We start from the raw sequence: 14,877 nt of genomic DNA, 5'->3' as shown, positions 1-14,877 counted from the left end.
GCTAGCTGGACAGGCTGGTGCTCTGTGTGATTAGCTACCAGTGTTTTCAGTGAAGCTATCTAGCCACAGTCCTCTAGATTGCCCCACTAATGTTACACACACACACACACACATGCGCGCGCACACACACACACACACACACACACACTCACACCCTGGACCAATCCCTTCCTTGGACTTATAGGACACGCCCATCATTATTATATAAGCATAAGGAAAATGTTGCATGGGAAAAATAGGAAGTAGATAGCTAATTAAATTGAAGACCAAACTAATAGGAAAACTAAGGAGCAGAAAAATTATATGAGCTAGTGAAAGATAAATAGACGAGTAAAATAAATAATGTTTTTATTTATTTTATCAAATGATTAGTGGTAAAGAAAAATAATAAAAAGCTTCTTGCTTTTTTCCCAACTGGTTGGAGGTTAAATGCTTATTTTTACATTCCATTTTAATAATTGTATTATTTAATGATGTAGTCACTTATATTTTTGACTCATCTGATGACCTTTTACTATATTTTGTCATTTCATGAAGTTACTGTGTAAGACTGGTCAGCAGCTAACCAAAGAAATACAGCTCAGAGCAACAGAATGATCAAACCTGGTCTTGTTATAATCTGATTTCCAGTCACAGAATCACATCACAGCAGCTCAGCTACAGCGTCCAGGAGGCACTTAAGAGTAAAAGCCATTTGTGTGTAATTCAGTAGAAAAAACAAGGCACTTTGCAGGTTGCTGATCTGCTCATCAGTGATTTCTTTGCCAACTTTGAATGATGAAATCTTAGTCTTTGATGACATTTAACTGACATTTAAGTTAGTTTCAAGCATTTTAAATTAATTTTTATGTAAAAATGTTTCAATCCACAGATAAAATCCGTTTTTTCTGCAAGACATATGTTCTACTTTTCCAGTCAGTCAGTGTGCACGCATTTGTTTTGTGTTTGTGTAGCTGTATGTTCTGTATGTATAGGTGTGTGTTTTGAGCCTGTTTTTCCAAATGTGTGTGTGGCCCTACCAGTCAGAGATCATTTTTATTTGCCACCATGTTGATACACGTGTGCTTGCAGTGACAACTGTGGGAGGTGAAATGGGATGTGTGTGTGTGGTACGTCATGCTATCATCACTGTATGAATGTAAAGACAACCCACCTCAACACACACACACACACACACACACACAAACACACACACACTTCCCTATTTCAGCCTTGAGTAGCCACTGGGGAAAGGTGTAGTTTAGTGGGGGTTAGAGAGTTCACATTCCAGGTAGAGAACATGAGGCCTGTCCTTGAGCGAAACTCCAAGCTAGAGTTTCATTGTTTCACCAGCTTTGAGTTTGCACTTTTTTATTAACTGTTGTCGAACATGCAAAAGTGCTGCTTTTTTCGAGCCGCTGATTTATTTTTCCACCAATTTCAAGTCACCTCCACTTGTGGTCAGTTTATTAAGTCAAAAGGTCAAATCCAAAAATATAATGTTGACAGGAAGGTGGCGAGGCCCATGCAGGTGGCAGGCATTCAGACAAAACGTTGGCCTCACGCTCAGCAGATCCTCCCTCGGTCGCTAAGCGTGTCATCTGCAGCTCCGGAAACAATAACATTCTCGCTCAGGGACTTCTTTTGGTCCCCTTAACCCCCCTTTTAACCGTCCAGACAAAAGCGCAAGGAAAAGAAGGAGGAGGGGAAAAAGACTCCCTTTGATAAGGCACGGCCGCTTAGAAAGTTCCAGAGGCCCTTTCCATTTGTTCAGCTGCCTGATGGAAAAGTACAGGGCTTTGGCCCGCCACCTACCCACGCACTTGTATGGTAGCATCTCATCCGTCTGAGCTGCAGCTCTGTGTGTAGAATTAGTGCAACTCAATTTGTGAAAACAACTGGCGCATGACGTTCTGTCAGACAAATCCCTGTTTGTGCAAACACTCTCACGAGGGGCAACTTCTCATCATGAGTGGTGACACAGCAGGAAAAAAACAAGACAGGGAATCAGGATTTAGCAACATTTGATTCCAAAGCTGATGAGAGTTGTGGGGTTTTTGCTTATGATGCTGGCTTACTATCAATCAAATCTGATAAAATCACACCCACACAGATGAGTTTTTAGTGTTAAACTCTTATAAATCAGTTATAGTTCGGGTTTATTGTTATTATTGCTGTTTAATCATATGTATTTAATGTTACAGAGAAATACTTTAAAACCAAGTTTACACTACACCTTTTCATTTCACTTTGTCATTTTTCATATAGACTTAAGTTTTTCAAACTGACAAAGCAGCTATATTCATTTTTTAGTAATAACAATGGATCAAGTGAGTATGTGTCAAATGAAAAGGCTCGCTCGTAGTGACGAACCCACAGAGAATTATCACCCCACCTTAGCTTTACTGAACTTTACAGCATCTTTTAACTCACTGTTGTGGTTTTGCTTCCAAGCGTGTAGGAGAAACTACGGTGGCCGAGAAACCCACCAAAAGCGCAAACGGCCCTCTCTAGAGCCAGTGTTTGGTTTGTCCATTCTGGGCTACTGTAGAAACGTGGCGGTGCAACACCTGCTCCCATGTAGATAAAAATGCCTTATTCTAAGGTAATGAAAACACAACAGTTCTTATTTTCAGGTGATTATCCACTAATGAAAACATACTTATAAATATCATATTCCATTTCTGCCAATAGCTCCTCCTAAATGTTACACACTGGACCTTTAAATGCTCATTTGACATATTTAATTTTAACAGACTTCAAATGATGGAGTTGGTATTGCAAGAATTGAAGCCCCCATTTGGATGGAATAACGAGGTCAGATCCTCCTTTGCTGGCAAACATCCACTCTGCTGAATGTCTTTGAGCAAGACATTGCTTCCCCACTGGCTCCAGGAGGACAGGAGACACTAAAGGGACAAATATGATTAGCTCATGTAACCAGTGAAGGTAACTAGAGGCTACCTTTGTCGGCCACATGTGGACAAAGATAGCTGATGGCTATTTTTGGGTTTGAAAGAGAGAGGTCTGCTTGTTGGGACTTGTGTCAGAGGCTTATATTGCAAGGTTAGAATTCCACCAGACAGTATTTATTTTTATATTGGAATGGTTATATTTAGATGTTGTATTGCAGATGGTGAATGCTAATGGTTATGTTATTGCAGATGGCAAAAAACACATAAATAAATATTTCCCAGAACTAGCCCCAGGATCAGGATTAGGAAAAGGTCAATTTTAAAGCTACACTAATTAATATTTTTATGTTAACAATGGAAATAAATGACTATGCGTAATGTGAAAGGTGTCGCTTGTAGTGAAAAACCCACAGAGAATTATCATCTGACTCCTTCTCTTCAACTTCAACTTTCAGCTCAATTCTATGTTACGGTTCACTCTCACCGTTCCCATCAACCCTGTTGCAGCAAAACAATTCTGATTGCTCAGTGCCCAAACAACTGACAGATAGTTAACAACTAGCTAGTGAACACACTGGACACGAACAGCGGTGTACTGGGTGAAAGGCCTGTGTGTGTCTGACCCATCCATTCACCCCGACCTCGTCCCTACCATGGATGTATTATTGGAACTGGATATCGGACCCCAAAATGGCTCCTATTCATTTCAATGAGAATTGCTCGCCTGACGCATATGTCAAAAAGTTTTCGAGCTCCCAGGTTCACTTCCGGGGTATGCGGCCCACTGAACATGCGCAGTAGTGTTTCTCCCGCTGTCCACGAGTTCCCGCTTGGCCCATAGACTTTACATTGTGATGACGTCACAGATTTTTAAATGGCATTTCTCAGCTCGAGGAAAGTTTTACAAATATAACACCTCCATGGATCAGAATTTCATAATAGAAAGAGGATTTTTCGTTGCAATACCGCGAGTGGCCACTGGGAAAATTGGAAGCAAAGCTGAGCGGCAGCCCCTTATCCAGTTCTTAATTATACATCCACGGTCCCTACATGGACTTTGTCGCCCTTTATACTACGTCACCTGACGTTTTTTTCTCTATGACACATAAAATGACACGCCATCTCTGCACAATATCACTAGACTCAATAAGTCACCAGAGACGAAATGATGCACGAAAAGCAAATATGTGATAATATTCATACGCCTTTTGGTGAAACCAGGCCTGCCGGAGATGCACTCAGATATTTTCTTAGGAGCTGCTGGAGACCAAACAGAGCTTAAAGGAGAATGAATTTTGGACATACAGGTAGCTAGAAACACAACTCCAAATGAAATCTAATGTTGCTCCATGTGACTGTTTGCTAACAGTTTTGCCATATAAATGTTAAGGAGATAATATGTTACTAATAATATGCCTCCAAGTGGCCAAAAAAATCATTTAATACTGATTTAAAATAACTGTCGCATGTGTACATCTTCTTTTCTGTTTTGATTCTGTCCATCCAGCAGAAATGTTGTGTTTCTACAGAATATGACTAGTGGTGGTGACCTGGGCACCAAAAGCCTTTATGTTACAGTTAATGAATTAAACTAAAGATTTCATGAATGCAACAAACAATAAACACAAAGTATGTCCCTCCATTTTCTTTGTGGGTTGCGAAAATAGAAAGTGTGAATCCAGATTTGAAATATGTCACACCAGATGGCCTGTAAATCATTCTTTTCTCTGCTGTGTTTCCAAAAAAAAATAATTCTACTAATAACAAAGCAGATGATACTGACAATCAGGATGACCCAAGCTGTGCAGTAACTGACAAACTGCACATGTCCCCTGTTTTCTCCAAACCTTTTGGGACACGTGTGCGTCGTGGCGGTGGTCCCCCCAACCCAGCCGACTGTTTGGGTCTGTTGCGGCTCGACCCTGACAGCAGGAGAAGAGCGGGGGGCTCCTTTCATGAGCATGTGAATGTCAATAGCAGCCTCAGCCACCAAACCTGCCCCCAGACCCATTAGCGAGCAGGGGTCAGATAAATAGACGTCGGAAAAACACATTGCGTAAGACGTTATGTAACAAGCCTCAGAAATTAATAGCTGGAGCAGAGAAGTGGAAGAATCGGGAAATTATGTCGAGGCCTTGCAGTATTGTGTTGTCGTCCTGGCATGAGGGGCACACCGGAGGGCTCAGAGGATTCACAAACAGGAATGCTAATTACTTGTCATGGCTAGACATCCTGAGTAGTTTAAAAAGCTGACAATGTACAACAAGTGTTAAGTTTCTTTCAGACACAATACACTGTTAAAATGTCCGTTTTTTAAGAGAAATGGGTCAAAGTAGCTAAACACTGACAACAGCAACTTTCCTTTTACCTCAGCAATCATTTTGTCAGAATGAACACTGAATAGTGGTTACAATCTCATTCTGGAAACAAAATTTACAAATTTATCACAGTATCGTTTTGAAACTACATTCTCCAAACTGTCACTCGTAAAAAAATTAAACAGTAAAACAGTTGATGATGAAGTGAAGTAAGTCAGACTGTCAGTGGTGGAAAGTAACTAAGTACTTTACTTGAGTAATTCCATTATTTACTATTTACTCTACTATGTTATACTTCTACTCTACTACATTTCAGAGGCAAATATTGTACTTTTCACTCTACATTTATCTGATAACTTTAGTTACTTTGCCGATTCAAATTATTAATACAAAATATAACCTACTAATAAATTATGATGTATAATTATAAATTAAGCTACCCAACAGTGCATAAAGTAGTTACAATTGGCCCCACCTTTACTAGCTACAACATTAAAGTGACGCTTACACATTCATGCATAAATAATTATAGTCCAATAATATAATATAAATGATTCTGAAATGGGCCATTCTGCATAATGAGTACTTTTACTTTGAGTACATTTTGATGCTAATGTGCTTTTACTTAAGTAAAATGTTGAATGCAGGACTTTTACTTGTAACAGAGTACTTCTACACTAGTATTGCTACTTTTACTTAAGGAAAAGATCGGAGTAGGCTACTTCTTCCACCACTGCAGACTACTGACCAAAGTGACCAAAGAATCTCCATCAATTTGCAGCAGAAAAGTACTTTCAGCATTTGATTTAATCTACCATGAGTGACAGATTGGTGTGATTTAACTCATCAGGACAATTGAGAAAACAAAGAAAACTGAATAGACTTGTAATTGTTTCCTGCAATTCTCTAAACTGTCAGTCTTGCAACAAACCCCACCCATCTGAGGTGTATCTGGGGTAAAATATGTTATAAATCTGTGTATAGTGTTTGCAAACACACTTTAACCCAAGTCTGACTTCTCTGAGATAAGAAGGAACCTGTCAGTGTCCTCATCTTGGTTTTCACAGCGTGGAAGGGCAATGACATTTCCGCACACTGAGTTAGTGATTATCCCTGTTAACGAAGCCACAGGTTAGTTTCCATGTGGTGTAGCACATGCATGCTCATGTGCAATAACTGTGATTTTTTTTTTAAGGCAATAAGCCCTGAAGATTTTTTTTTCTTTTATCTGAGAGTCACAGTCAAAAAGACACCTGCGAGGAAAAACTTTTAGAATTTATAGCAATTTCTTAGAATTTCAGCTTTGTAAGTTTGGTAGAGCATGGTCAAAAGAAAAACAAACTTTAAGCTTAAATACAGGACTGGCAAGCATAGCTGGTAAACAGCACAGTCTAATGGTGTTTTTGATCCAAAGCCTGAGCTCAGGTTCCTGCCTGTGAATTTTACACATACTATGTATATGCTGTAGTATTTACAATGTGTAATATTTTCTCAAATTCGAAATAAAAGTGGAAAATCATCTCCTGAGTTTAATATCATGCAGTGCTTTGATACAAATATGGATGCACTGTAAGACTGTGTAAACTGCTGTGAAATGGTGACTATGCTTTATGCCAGTTTTGAATCAGAATCTATTGGATACATTTCAAATCAAAGTTACTGACATGAAATAGACACAAGTCTAGTAACTCTTTAATAAGCTTGTAGTAAAGAAGGTCAGCTGACCCGCTGACCCAGGGATGTTTGAGAGGTTCAAAGGCTAAGTGTACTTTCAACTTCTGGTCTCGTAGAAATGACTTTTATATACTGCTAAACTGTTGTCCTGATGACTTTGTGGTGACAAATCGCTGCCTGGATTTCGTTCAGATGACGCTCGAGTCCTGCATGTGGTTAGGTTTAGGCAACAAAATTGCTCTGGTTTAAGGGTTAATGTTGACTTTTTCAATATTTAACCCGAGACCACAAACTTGCCCTAACCTTAACAAAGTGCTGTGAGTGCCTGAACATAACCATGAACAAACGTTTTCATGTTCATGAAATTTATGTTCATGTTTTAGTTGCTAAGAGGGGATGTTGCATGGAAAACAAATGAAATACGTTGTCAGTGAACACTTTGCAGATACGTTCTGTACAAACATTTTGCGAGTGGCATTACATTCTTCTCAAAACGCAAATTATTGGTGTACAAATATAATTGCCACTCTTGAGAGCATTTGCAGTTAACTCTGAGAACTCTCCCTGCACATTCAGTGTTTCAAATGCATCCACAACATATCCTAAGACTGTGGCTGTAATGAGAAACTGAATGTGTGTGTGCGAGGTTGAGGCGTGGTATTATTGAAAAGAAGTATTCATGCTCGACAAACCCACTCTGGCTAGATAAAAGGCAGTTTACTGTGCTGTACTGTTGCAATCGTACATTTGGAAATAAATCACTTTTTACTGAAAATAAATTAATTGACCAACATGTACAGCTCTTATTAATTAAGTACATTATTTATGTACAGCAAAGTCCCCTAAAGGCCACCATTATGGAGTCAGACATGCTTGCTGGGAGATCTGTGACCCTATAAATTGATATTGTGGTGACATTTTTTGGTGTTATTAAGCTTTCTTATTGAAAAGCTTCAACTTATTTTGCGGTCAATTGAAGATTTTCTAGTTCAGTTATTAGTGTTCAAGACTTGAGGTTATTATTAGACTGTCTTTGCTCGTATGGTCAAAATAACACCCATCTGGATAAACATCCACTTGTAAGAGGTGAAGGGTCTTTGTCATGGTCTGTGCTCTCTCCCTCTAACAGATGAGAACTTCTTTTTACTCTAAAATAAGCAGACGGATGTTTGATTTAACAAAAACACATACACTGGGTGTGTGCATTCACCCTCCTGTGTTGTTTGTCCATCAAATCACAGCAAAACACAGATGTGGTTATTATCCAGGAAACAGTGGGTGATTGCACCATGCATTTCTCTCTGACCGTGAGCAAGGCACTGTCAGGCTTAGAGGTTCACTTTCCTGTGTACATTTCCCTTTTTATTCTTCGTCAGTCCCAGTTCATGTGCAGTAAAGTCAAGTTCTCCCAGTGATCATTCAAACAAGAGCAGAGATTTGCTCTTTGTGTACGTTTGTGTCACTTCTGTGCCGGTTACATAACGAGAGCTTTTGTTTAACTGGTTTGCTCAATGGGAGTTATCCCGCAGTAACAGGTACGTTCCAGTCTGAAGTTTATGTAAGCTCTATTATGCTCAAGTTCAAGCTATTACGTTCAACAGTGTTTGAAAAGAGTGGGCAGGACGGCTGCTTCTGGTTTGGTTGCATGTCACCGTACAAATTTAACTCCGTTATCTCTGGAAACTGCAGCAACTTACTGGGCAGAGTTACAATCGTTCACTGGGAGTTCATTTTAGACCTTTGCTTACCTTAGACATTTTAGTTCTCATTGCTTAATTTTTAACGTGCTGATCTCATGTTAAAAACTGTGTGACTCAGTCTTTAATCCAATTTGTCAACCAAGGACTAAACGAAGTACAAGATGACGAGCCATCACATGCCTGGTGAAAAGTGACATTTTATGGAGCAGAAAAGACTTCCTCCATTACACTCAGATATGCAACTAAGGATATCACAAACGAAGAAGTGATAAACTGAAAAGAAGGAGTAACATAATTCACATGGCCAGAAGCACATTTGTAGCTTCTTTCATCATGTAGGTCAAATGTAAGTTCACTGATTCCATTATCTTTATTGTGAGAGGTTAAAAGGCTAAAGTGACTTTCGAAGAAGTTCACGTTCATGCACATGAGGGATTTTCAGGTTACTGTCTTCAGGTCATTTCAATGTGAAGGCAAACAGTAAAATAAACCCAGGATTAATGCTAATATTAATCCAATATCTTTCATGTTTTCCAGTACAGTGGTTAATAATGGACAGCTGAATTTTAAATCATTTTATTAAAATTACTAAAAATGTCCAAAATCATACAACTTTGTTTTTCAGTATTGTTAAAATTGTATACATACCTTGCAACGTCCTTTATGTATCTTGGCGCATACTGTAAGTATAGACTGCAATGTGATAAAAGAAAAAGAAAAATATATAAATTACATCTCATTTTTGCATAAAAGTACTGTAACTTGTGATTTATTTGTGGAAATAAAATCAAACTAACTTATTAGAAAGTGACAATTAATTCTTGGTTTACTGCAGGCAGTCCAGTCTGACCGGTCTTTTCAGAAGAATGGTAATAAAGGAAATGTACAGCAAAATTGTGTCTTGACTATCTTTAGTAAGTGGCTATGTAATAAGGTAAACGCATTTTACAACCTGGTTCTTATTGTCAGAGTTTAAACATTGTATAACAATCCAATTGATCCAAGAAAGTACAAGTCTTAAACCTATTCTTTAAAAAAAAAGACTTCAAGTGCTTCATGACTTTGCATAAATATGTTATCAAATGTAGATGTTTAAGAATGGCTCCATTCCTCTTAGTTGTGTCAGTTCCAGGTACTGTACAGTACATGCTTTTACATGTAGACTCAATGACATGGATTACTGGGATACATAAATGGACTAGAGCCATATATTCGTTACTGTTATTAGACCTTACACCTGTGATTTCGCTGCCCCTTAATTAACACCAGGACAGATCTAAGTCCGCCTGCAAGTAGCTCTACAATGCAAAAAACAGTCACAGAGAATTTGGGGGGAAATGTTCATGTTCAAATTAGAAACTGGCGTGAGAATAAACCATAAAGTCAGTGTGTTGCCTGTAAAATCAAAGCAATGAGCTAAAAAGAGGCTGAAAAGCTCTGTGGGTTCATATTATAATATTAATAAAAAAATATTGATTACGAGAGCTTTAAAGGCTCCATGGCACAGGCATTAAAAATGTCCTCTAGTTCTATACATACAAAAAAAATGGGCACCGAAAATGCGGGCAGCCATCTTTAAAATTAAAATGATCCTATGCCCATCAGCATCATCCAAAAATGTACAGCCAAACTCTTAAAATTCAACTTATTAACTTAAATTATTCTGCTACATTTATTTGCAAAACATCATGAACAGCTTTACTCTCCTGAGGCACAGTATACTGTATCTGAAAATAAAATCAAGGAACACGTGCAATACATTGTGTCGTACCGACATGTCATCACCAGCTTCAAGCCTATCACCTCTCACAAGTGAGAGGCATTTTCTATTTCAGCTAACTAGGTCACCCGGCTTTGTGAGCCGGGTTTCGCATGGTTCACACATATAGTTCGGTATCTCAGCCTGCAAACCATCAGTCTCAGATATGTAGCTGCTAGATCAGCAGCTATCATGTAATAATAGTCCACAATATTCACTTGTTGCTAAAGAGAAACTGAAAGCAGCACCACATGCTGAAGTTAAAATAAAAAAGAAGATTCGTTGGTAGAGATGCAGGAGCAGCTCATGTGGTTACATACGGTAGAGCATGTAGGGATGGATGACCAATCAGTATTAGTGACAGATACAGAAACTAAAACTGATTACTCACAGTGAGAGTAGAGAGAGTATTTAATCATTGTCAGCTGGAGGACATGAGACAACTCCCTCCAACATCCAACATGGGTATATATGAATTGTGGAGACTCATCAAAAGGGTGATAATGGGGCATCCTGGTGCTGCAATACAGTGGCAGCTTTAAAAGGTTTAGGCGTATTCTTCTTTTGTCTTTTCCATCAGGAAATACCATCGAGTAATCTTTAGAAACACACAGATGATGGCTTTCTTTGCATCCCAGCATGCTTTATGTGTAGTGAAACTTTGGTAACTATTTCTTAAAACATTGAGGTTGAAAATAAGAAAATCTTACTCCACCTTTTCACTACACAGACTCTTGGAGGTAATTTTGCTCCATCACTGATTGCAGCTTGAATGTAATGTATCCCTAGAAAAACTGAAATATCACATGGTCATAAGTATTCAGACCCTTTGCTGTGACACTCATATTTAACTCACATGCTGTCCATTTCTTCTGATCCTCCTTGAGATCGTTCTACTCCTTCATTGGAGTCCAGCTGTGTTTAATTAAACTGATTGGACTTGATTAGGAAAGGCACACACCTGTCTATATGAGACCTTACAGCTCACAGTGCATGTCAGAGCAAATGAGAATCATGAGGTCGAAGGAACTGCCCAAGGAGCTCAGAGACAGAATTGTGGCAAGGCACGAATCTGCCCAAGGTTACAAAAGAATTTCTGCAGCACTCAAGGTTCCTAAGAGCACAGTGGCCTCCATTATCCTTAAATGGAAGAAGTTTGGGACGACCAGAACTCTTCCTAGACCTGTCCGTCCAGCCAAACTGAGCAATCGTGGGAGAAGAGCCTTGGTGAGAGAGGTAAAGAAGAACCCAAAGATCACTGTGGCTGAGCTCCAGAGATGCAGTAGGGAGATGGGAGAAAGTTCCAGAAAGTCAACTATCACTGCAGTGATACCAGTCGGGGCTTTATGGCAGAGTGGCCCGACGGAAGCCTCTCCTCAGTGCAAGACATATGAAAGCCCGCATAGAGTTTGCCAAAAAACACATGAAGGACTCCCAGACTATGAGAAATAAGATCCTTTGGTCTGATGAGACCAGGAATGAACTTTTTGGTGTTAATTCTAAGCGGTATGTGTGGAGAAAACCAGGCACTGCTCATCACCTGCCCAATACAATCCCAACAGTGAAACATGGTGGTGGCAGCATCATGCTATGGGGCTGTTTTTCAGCTGCAGGGACAGGACGACTGGTTGCAATGGAAGGAAAGAATGCGGCCAAGTACAGATATCCTGGAAGAAAACCTCTTCCAGAGTGCTAAGGACCTCAGATTGGGCCGAAGGTTCACCTTCCAACAAGACAATGACCCTAAGCACACAGCTAAAATAACAAAGGAGTGGCTTCGGAACAACTCTGTGACCATTCTTGACTGGCCCAGCCAGAGCCCTGACCTAAACCCAATTGAGCATCTTTGGAGAGACCTGAAAATGGCTGTCCACCAACGTTCACCATCCAACCTGACGGAACTGGAAAGCATCTGCAACTAAGAATGGCAGAGGATCCCCAAATCCAGGTGTGAAAAACTTGTTGCAGCATTCCCAAGAAGACTCATGGCTGTACTAGCTCAAAAGGGTGCTTCTACTCAATACTGAGCAAAGGGTCTGAATACTTATGACCATGTGATATTTCAGTTTTTCTTAAAAATGATAAATTTGCATAAATTTCTGGGTTTTTTTTTCTGTCAAGATGGGGTGCTGAGTGTACATTAATGAGAAATAAAATGAACTCTTGATTTTGGCAAATGGCTGCAATGAAACAAAGAGTGGAAAAATTTTAAGGGGTCTGAATACTTTCCGTGCCCACTGTATATATATGGTTGACCATGGTTGTCCACTCTGAAGAGTCTATCCTCACAGACAGGTGACCAAACCAGGACACAATGTTGAAGGTAATATACTTTCTATCAGAGCTTGGTAGACACTGCTCAAGATCTCTTTTTTGACATTAAACCCTCTGAGTGTCCACAACAGAGAGTCGCTGCTGGCCTTCTTATATATATAGTCTCCCTATGCCCTGAAAAAGAGAGGGTCTGGTCTATTTCAGTGCCAAGATATTTGAAACTGTGTACTTGCGCCACTACTTGGTCATTAATCTGCAGTGGCTTTGACAGTGGGTGGGGCATGATGGTCTTGTTGCCTCCCAGGCACATCTCCTTGGTCTTATTAACATTGATTGCGCTTATCAAACCATTTAGTCAGTTCTACAAGATAGTCCACATACGTGTTAAGAGACTGAATATTAGTCAGGTGAGCTACCAGAGCCATATCATCTTCATACGTCACTAAAGCGAGACAGTTGTTATTGCACATGATCTCGCTGGTATGAATAGAGAATAAAACAGGGGACAGGGCACAGCCCTGAGGAACCCCTGTATTTAAAATCAGCTCATCAGAGAAACATCTCTTCAATTGACACATTAGGGTTGGTTGCATAAAAGATCATTGATCCACAAAATCAGGGTGGGTTGAGCTTGCATATCACAGAGATGCTGTGTATTTGGGTGCACAGCATTAAGATGATGAAAAGTCCATGTATAAAACTTGTGCATATGCCCCAGCCTTATCTAGGTGTTGCCAGTTTTCTACCAACTCTGGGTTTTAGCGTCAACATTAGTTCACTCTAGCTAGCTACAGCTGATCAAATCTGCTTGCGACAAACTCCAAGGTTGACGGCTATAAATGAGAAGCCGGCTTTTGTTTATGTCTGTGTGAAATCAAATACTCAGTGGTAAATCTACCTATTATTTCTAGCTGCCTTTGTGCCAGGCAAGAATGGAAAGCTTGACAGGCGTAGCAACAGTAACTAAGGTGGGCAGGGCTCAGCAAACAGTCAACTAAACAGTACAAATTTTGTATTGTACAATACATTTTCAATTAAATAATACTGTCACATTCTGCCCCTCTGTCCCTCCCTCCAGCCACATTCCCATTTCCCCAGGCCCCTTCATTGCCATTCTCCACCTGCCCACCAGATGCCCTCAGACTTTTCCACTGGCCCCAGTCACCTGACTCCCTCATCCGCCTGCTCACCTGTTTCCACTTTCCCTTATCTGCCCTGCAGTAACCCCTTTTCCCTCCAGTCCCAGTCACCTGACCTACACCACCCACCTGCTCACCTTCTGCAAACCACAGATACGTGCAAACTGTACGTTTTATATCAACATTTGTACAATACGTATCATAGGGACATTTCTACAATACATATCATAAAGACGTAGTTAAGATGACATCTTTAAGAGCTGATTTTCTTACTTGGAGGTGGAGGTGTTGGATGGTGGTAAGAGCAGTAGTTGGAGAGACCACTGTTCGAAACCACAATAACACTGGGTGTTTTTAGCAACAAAACCGGATGTTTTTTAGTGAGGACATTTTCGATTTCCGTTTTTATGTTTCAACAATCTCATGCATCCCTTTCCAGGTATGTCACAGACATTGAATTCAATGAAAATGTATTTCATGTAATACTGCTTTGTGTGCTAAGTAGATATATATATATATATATATATATATATATATATGTGTGTGTATATATATTCTGTGATGTCCACACTGATGTTTGTGGAAATCTCTTTCGATAAATTTGCGGCCATCTGGCAGGCAAAGAAGAGTCTTTCAAATGTGCATATTTATGGACTTCCTCAGTTAACCGCTCCGTGCCATCAATGTGCCTTCTGGATGAGATAAAAAATTATTTTAATTTGGTTTTCTGTTGTCTTTTCTGTTTGCTAGTTTGCTAGTCACATATGAAATATTTAAGTTAGCCTGTTACTTGGAAAAAGGCCGAGAGATGAGAAAATAAGATCTTTATCAGAATAAACTTTAGGCTTGTAGCACTTGTTTTAAGTTTTGCACATAATTTGAAAGTATATGGAATTCCTTAAAATGTTATAACGTTTTTTCTTTTAGTTTTATATATGTGTTACTGAAAGATATATATTATTTTCATACTATTATTTTTGATGTTTGATATTCAGCGGCGTTTTTTAATGTGGGATGGGCCACATGTTAAATAAAAACTATAAATGCCTGTTTTTCAAATGGTGTGTGATAGTTCTTCCTTTGGAAAAATCCTCCAGCACAGAGAAAGTGAAGTGTTTT

This window comes from Siniperca chuatsi, linkage group LG23 (assembly GCF_020085105.1).
Source record: "Siniperca chuatsi isolate FFG_IHB_CAS linkage group LG23, ASM2008510v1, whole genome shotgun sequence".
Taxonomy (NCBI): domain Eukaryota; kingdom Metazoa; phylum Chordata; class Actinopteri; order Centrarchiformes; family Sinipercidae; genus Siniperca; species Siniperca chuatsi.
The sequence above is the reverse complement of the archived record's forward strand: the minus strand, read 5'-3'. Positions refer to the sequence as shown.